This window comes from Vanellus vanellus, assembly GCF_965231255.1.
Source record: "Vanellus vanellus genome assembly, chromosome: 14".
Taxonomy (NCBI): Eukaryota; Metazoa; Chordata; class Aves; order Charadriiformes; family Charadriidae; genus Vanellus; species Vanellus vanellus.
In genome coordinates, this window is record NC_138919.1 from 9,268,587 (window position 1) to 9,274,828 (window position 6,242).

A 6,242-nucleotide genomic window follows, 5' to 3' on the forward strand; every position below is an offset into this window, starting at 1 on the left:
CCTGATGTGTCATTTCTTGCTTTATATTTGACAAAGGGTTAGCTTTGTCTGTTCAGGTTTTTGCCTTGGTACTGCTTAGACTAGCCAAGCTGCTTGGCCTGATGTCTGGGGAGTGTTAGGGTGGGTGACGAACCATGTAGGGCTGGTTCATATCTCATGGTTTCTTAGGGGTTGGTACTGGGACCAGTACTATTTAACATCTTTGTTGGCACATGGGCAGTGGGATTGAGTGCATCCTCAGCAAGTTTGCCGACAACACCAAGTTCTGTGGAATGAAAGGATGCCATCTGAGGGACCTGGACAGGCTTGAGAGGTGGACTTGTGCAAACCTCATGAAGTTCAACAAGGCCAAGTGCAAGGTCCTGCACATGGATCGGGGCAATCCCAAGCACAAATACAGGCTGGGTGGAGACTGGATTGAGAGCAGCGCTGAGGAGAAGGACATGGCTGATGACTTGTTGATGAGCAGCTCAACCTGACCCGGCAAAGTGTGCTTGCAGCCCAGACAGCCAACTGCATCCTGAGCTGCATCCAAAGAAGTGTGACCAGCAGGTGGAGGGAGGTGATTCTGCCCCTCTACTCTGCGCTTGTGAGAAGCCACCTGGAGTATTGCATCCACCTCTGGGTCCCCCAGCATAAGAAGGATGTGGACCTGTTGGGTCCAGAGGAGGGCCATGAAGATGATCAGAGGGCTGGAGCACCTCCCTATGAAGACAGGCTGAGAGAGCTGGAGTTCAGCCTGGAGAAGAGAAGGCTCTGGGGAGACGTTATAGCATCCTCGTAGTACCTAAAGGGGGGCCTATAGGAAAGCTGGGGAGGGAGTCTTTATCAGGGAGTGTGGTGATAGGATGAGGGGTAACGGTTTTAAACTGGAAGAGGGTAAGATTTAGATTAGATATTAGGAAAAAACTCTTTACTGTGAGGATGGTGAGACACTGGAACAGGTTGCCCAGGGAAGTTGTGGATGCCTCATCCCTGGAAGTGTTCAAGGCCAGGGTGGATGGGGCTGCAACTAGATGATCTTTAAGGTCCCTTCCAACTCTAACTGTTCTATGTTCTCTCTTTGCCTGTGCAACTATTTATTATCAACACCTTCCCCAAGGCAGAGCTGCGGACAACATCCAGTGAAGAAATTCAGACAAGATTTCAAATACATTTGAAAAATCTTGTGGGTTTAGTGTAGTTCATTACTGAGATGGGGACTCTGCAAATACTCTGCCCGTTTGGGATTGAATTCAAAGGAAGCTGTATTGTTAGTGTTCTTACTTCAGTGGAAACTGATTTCAGATTTGAGGAAATGATGCTTTCCATTGCGCACTGATGAATCAGATTTACAAGCCTTAACATCTTCATGTGAGGAAGTTGTTTGAAAACAGTGGAACTGCACTTAGGACCATGGTTTGTTTTAAATACAGAACTTGCAGAATAATGCTTCTGCTGTGTAAAAACTTTGCAATGGAGTTGTCTGTGTAGGGTTGACTTAAAACTGCATTTGCAATCTCAAACTGGGTACACTGGAAAGTGTCACTGGATGTTCTCGGTCCTATTCGTGGGCTGTTTGTGATCATTTGGGGAACTGTATGTCCAAAATGCTGTATTTTGCAGGATAACCCTCTAAATAGTGCAGCAAGGGGTCAGAAGACCGCTCTTTGTGTGTGCTTTGGTCTTGTTCTTTTTCAATGATGTGGTTGTTAATATGCATTACTGTTCTCCCAGTTTTATATATTTACGCACTTGCTAGCACAAACCGTTCTGCCCCAGCTCTGGAGTAGTCTTTTCTGTTTGTTCTAAATACCTGTCGGTGCTTTGTGCTGCTGCTGCATTGATTCATGGCCCTGATTCCAAATGTCTCTCCTCATAAAAATTATGAATATCTTGTCTGGATGTAACTTGAACAAAATTGTATTATGCATGATGAGGATCAGTCTGAACTAACCTTTACTGCACACAGAGCTAGCTGAACAAATGCAACTTTCTTCACACAGAAACTATGTGTTAGAGTAGTGTCATGTAGGTACTTTGGGGTACCTAGAGGTAGGAGTGGTATGGCTGTGAGATCCTGCTTCAGCTAGGAAAGGGAGGGCCGTGTGTCGATCCCTGCATGCAGTGTTACTGGGACCAATTGCAGGAAAGGATATAACTTGCTGCAAGGTAAGGTATTAGAATCTGGCATTAAAACAAGTAGATTTTTCTCATTTAACCTGTTTTCTTTTTTTTTTTTTTTTTTTTTTGCATGTGTTTGGACCTAAAGTCTATTTAGTACTTGCGACATTTTCAGCACTTTTGGGTAAGTGAAATCTAGCCTGACAGCATGTGACCTCCAATACAAGAGCGCCTGGTGCCATCCAGCAGGGATCAGTGGTATTACAGGCCAGGGTGATGAGCTGTCCCTCCAGCTGTTGGAGCGGGAGCACTAGTAAATTCGGGGGTGTGACACTGAATTCCAGCAGCTGAGCTCAGTTATGTAGCAGACACCTACTTTATTTAAATGCCTTAATGTCACATATGTCTCCTTTATGCAGCAAAGCTAATGCCAGCTCTGAAAGATGGCATCTGGGACAGGAAGTGGGAACTGTACCGCGAGCGTGCGCTGCAACGAGCAGCTTAGTCCTTGGGAAGGATGTGAGCTGGGCACCTTCATGCAGCTGCTGCAGAGCAGGGTTTCCCTGAAGTGTATGGCTGTGGCATAGCCTGTGTTTGTCCTCTTTTTGTCCTCCAGGTCTCCGCCTGGTGAAGAGAGAATTATCTGTCCACCGGGAGGATCTTCATAGCTGGTAGTCTTGTGCTGCTGTGGGTGGGTAGGTAGCCACTACCTACAGAGTACGTGGAAGCCTACCTCCATGGTTTTCATCTTCTTTTTTTATATACTTTTTTTTTTTATAAAGATGGCACAACCAATTTCATTTAGATCAGTGGAAAAAATGGAAACCTTATTTAGCTGCATTGCTGGCTCTTTAAGTGTATTTTGTGAAAAATTTGCCAAATACTTGTCAGGCCCAAAAGCAAGTGCCCAGATGTAGCATCCTTGCTCTTACCTAGATAAAGACTGTGCCTCTCTCCAGTTCATTCCATGCTCTTTGCTCTATGGACTATTTCTTCTAGTCTTTGGAAAGACCCTTATCTTTCAAAGCAAAGCTCTTTTCTTTTTCTCGGAACCATTTTGTTCCAATCTGTTCGTTAAAACGTTAAGAATCTATGGAACTAGTTCAGCTCCTGCTGTGCTCTATCTTCTGTCTTAGAGCAATACTGTGTGTGCCCCTGCAGCCCATGTGAATCTAATGGTAGTGTTAATAAATATTAAAATATTTATTATAACCATGTTAATATTTACAAAAGAGTAAAAGGAAACCATTGAATTAACTGTATTGGATTTCAGTGCGTGTTGATGTGTCCTGGCTGACATTTGCTTCGATATTGAAGATACCTCACATCTGGAAGAGCTGATTCTGCTGAAAAAACAGCTCGGGATTTGCAGACTTGCATATAACACCCTAGTTCTTCATGGATGCGAATACAGCTACTTCTGTAAAACTGTTCCGAGTCTTGAGACATCTCTGAAGATATCCTTTAGTGGTCCAACTGCAATGTAGCACAGAAACAGTTGTGCTCTGGTCACCGATGCCTTTAACATTTTGGCATTCCTGTGTACATTGTGACCATCTAGGGAACTAGGAGTGTGACTTACAAACTGCATGTTTAGCCTGAACTTGGTGTAAATCAATGCACGGTACCTTCATTCATATTTCCTAGCTCTGGCAATTTTGGTATTACCTTAAACTTGGAATCATGGGAAAAGAGTCTTTCTCCTTTTTTTATTTTTTTTTTTAGGTTGTTTTTGCCTCCTGCATATACTGTGCTTTCACTTTGTTTGAGAAAGCCTTAAATGAGGAGGAAAGTTGCAGTCCAGTCACAGCCTGCCTCAGGTGGGAACACAACTCAGACTACCCACCTGAGAGAGTGGTTGGAAATACAGGTTCTCCCACAGAAATGCAGGGATATCATGTCGTCTTGCTGTGGTCTAGGGAAAAACTTGGTTTTTCTTGAGTCCCCGCTAGACCTTGAGTGAAACGCTTGGTTTGCTTCAAAGAGGAAAATAGAGTTGGAAAGCCACAGAGATGTCAATAAACCCTCTTTAGATTAATGGATTTTATTTGGAGTTTGAGTGGGTAGCTACTGCTGAGCTGAATAGACACAGCTGCTCTGTGTATGTTGCAGTTATACTGCATGATAGCTACTAAAAATTAATGCTGCAGAAGTGTAGACAGGGCAAGTCCAGGTGCTCGTCTTGATCAGCTCTAGACATTCAGATTACTGGAGGTGTTGGACAGACTTTTATTTCTTGCTATTTAAAATTTCTTCAGAGCAACTATGCTGTTAGCATAGTTCTGAGCCTGCTGTAGTTACCTCCTGTGCTAATTGCGTAATTCAACCAAATAGTCTATTCTAGGAAGAACTACGTTTGCAAAGACACAGACCTGTCCTCTTAAACATCGCTTTTTGTTCCTTAAAACAGATTTTCAGGAGAGGATAGTATCTCCAAGCATTAACACCTTTATATGTCTTGCTTTAACCAACTTCCAGATAACTTCCTTGTGATGACCTTTACCTTTTTTGTGAGACTTGAGCTCCTGATTTGCCATTTATGCCCAGTACCACTTGGACGTAAAGTTGGGGGCTCTGGCTCATCTGAAACACGAGGCGTTTTGTTACATGTAACTTTAGGAATTGCTTTTCTTTTGCCTTTTCAGCACAGCTTGACCTGTGATAGCTGATGGTATTTTCATTTGCTTTTACTTTGTGCAAGCCAACAGCAAAACCATGCGCTCTCAAAGATTACCAGTTTGAAAGTATGTTTTGATTATTTTCTCATCCTGTTGCTGTCTCTCTTCATTACCAACTTAGGAAAGGAAAGTGAGCATTTAAAAGATTTATATCGGAGATTATGGTATGCTAAAAGATGTCTGTTTCAGAATTAGCCAGCAACTTGGGCACTTCTGTTTCTCTTTGACTTCAGTTAAAATAAAAAATACTGAACTTGTATCTTGCTAGTTCTAAATGCTCCTGGTTCTGAGATCCATTGATAAACCTTTAGAGTGCTCATAACTTGTATCTGTTGTCAGAATTTTTTTTTTTTTCTCTGCCCTTGAGTAAGGTTTGGAGTAAGTAGAGGGAAAATACTGCCTCTTTCCTGGTATTTGAGCACTAGTATGGCAGCAGGCATTGGACTTTGGTATCTTAGGCACTTGTCCAGCAGAAACTGTTAACTGCTCTTAACATGGGTGAAGAGGCTACTGAACAGCTGTCAAGAGAAGAAACTACTGGATTTTGCTGGTCTGGGTTGAGTCTTGCCAATTTGAACTCTCCCATCCCCTCCCCCATTACTCCTTTTTATAGTATATTTACTTTAGCTTACTGACGAGAGTCATTTCAATACTTGATTCTATTTTTATTTCAGCTTTCTAGAAAATGAAGTGCTTAAACAAAAGTCACAGTAAACAGCAGTATCTCACAGTGTGACTTGTTTGTCACATTTCCTTGTTGGAATTCCTGAGGAGAGATTTAGGGACAGCTCTGACTGCAGCTCCTTGGCATTGTGGGAAGCCCGGGAAGGCTTTGCTTTCAGCTGCTGTTTTGGTTTGTTAAAGTAACATCTGAAAGATAACCATGCCAGAGGCTCTGCAGCACCTGGGTGGCACATGCAGGAGGTAAACCTGCACCCAAGAACACCACCAGCTCGACAGGTGAGTCCCTGCTACTCTCCCCATCTGCCAGACTGCCACACTGCAGGGATCAGAGGAGGACACTTGCCACCATGTAACTTCCTTGTGGCCAAATACAGTTTGAAAATGTTGGTCTCGGCGTTTGGACGTTATCCAAACGTTATCCAACCAGCATTTGCCAGCAGGGCTGCTGCGAGCCTTCAAGCAGAAGGAATGATGCTCTGCTGGCCACTCCCAGCCAGACTACTCTCTCCTGCATCAGTGAGCCTGTGGCTAAGCTGGCTCTCTTTCTCCGGGCAGTCTGTCAGCCCTCTGCACAGCATGATTCACTCGGGGGCCCCTCCAAAGCTGACACAGAAAGAGATGGAGTAGATCTGATCCCCAGCTGCAACAACAGGCAGCCCACAGGCAGCTGTAAGCTCTCGCGCTTAGTGGCATTCCACTTCCCTACTTGCCCAGCGTTTGTGCACTTTGGGTGACTAGTTCCAGCCGCTGTCTTGGAGTCCACCATACCTGTGTAAG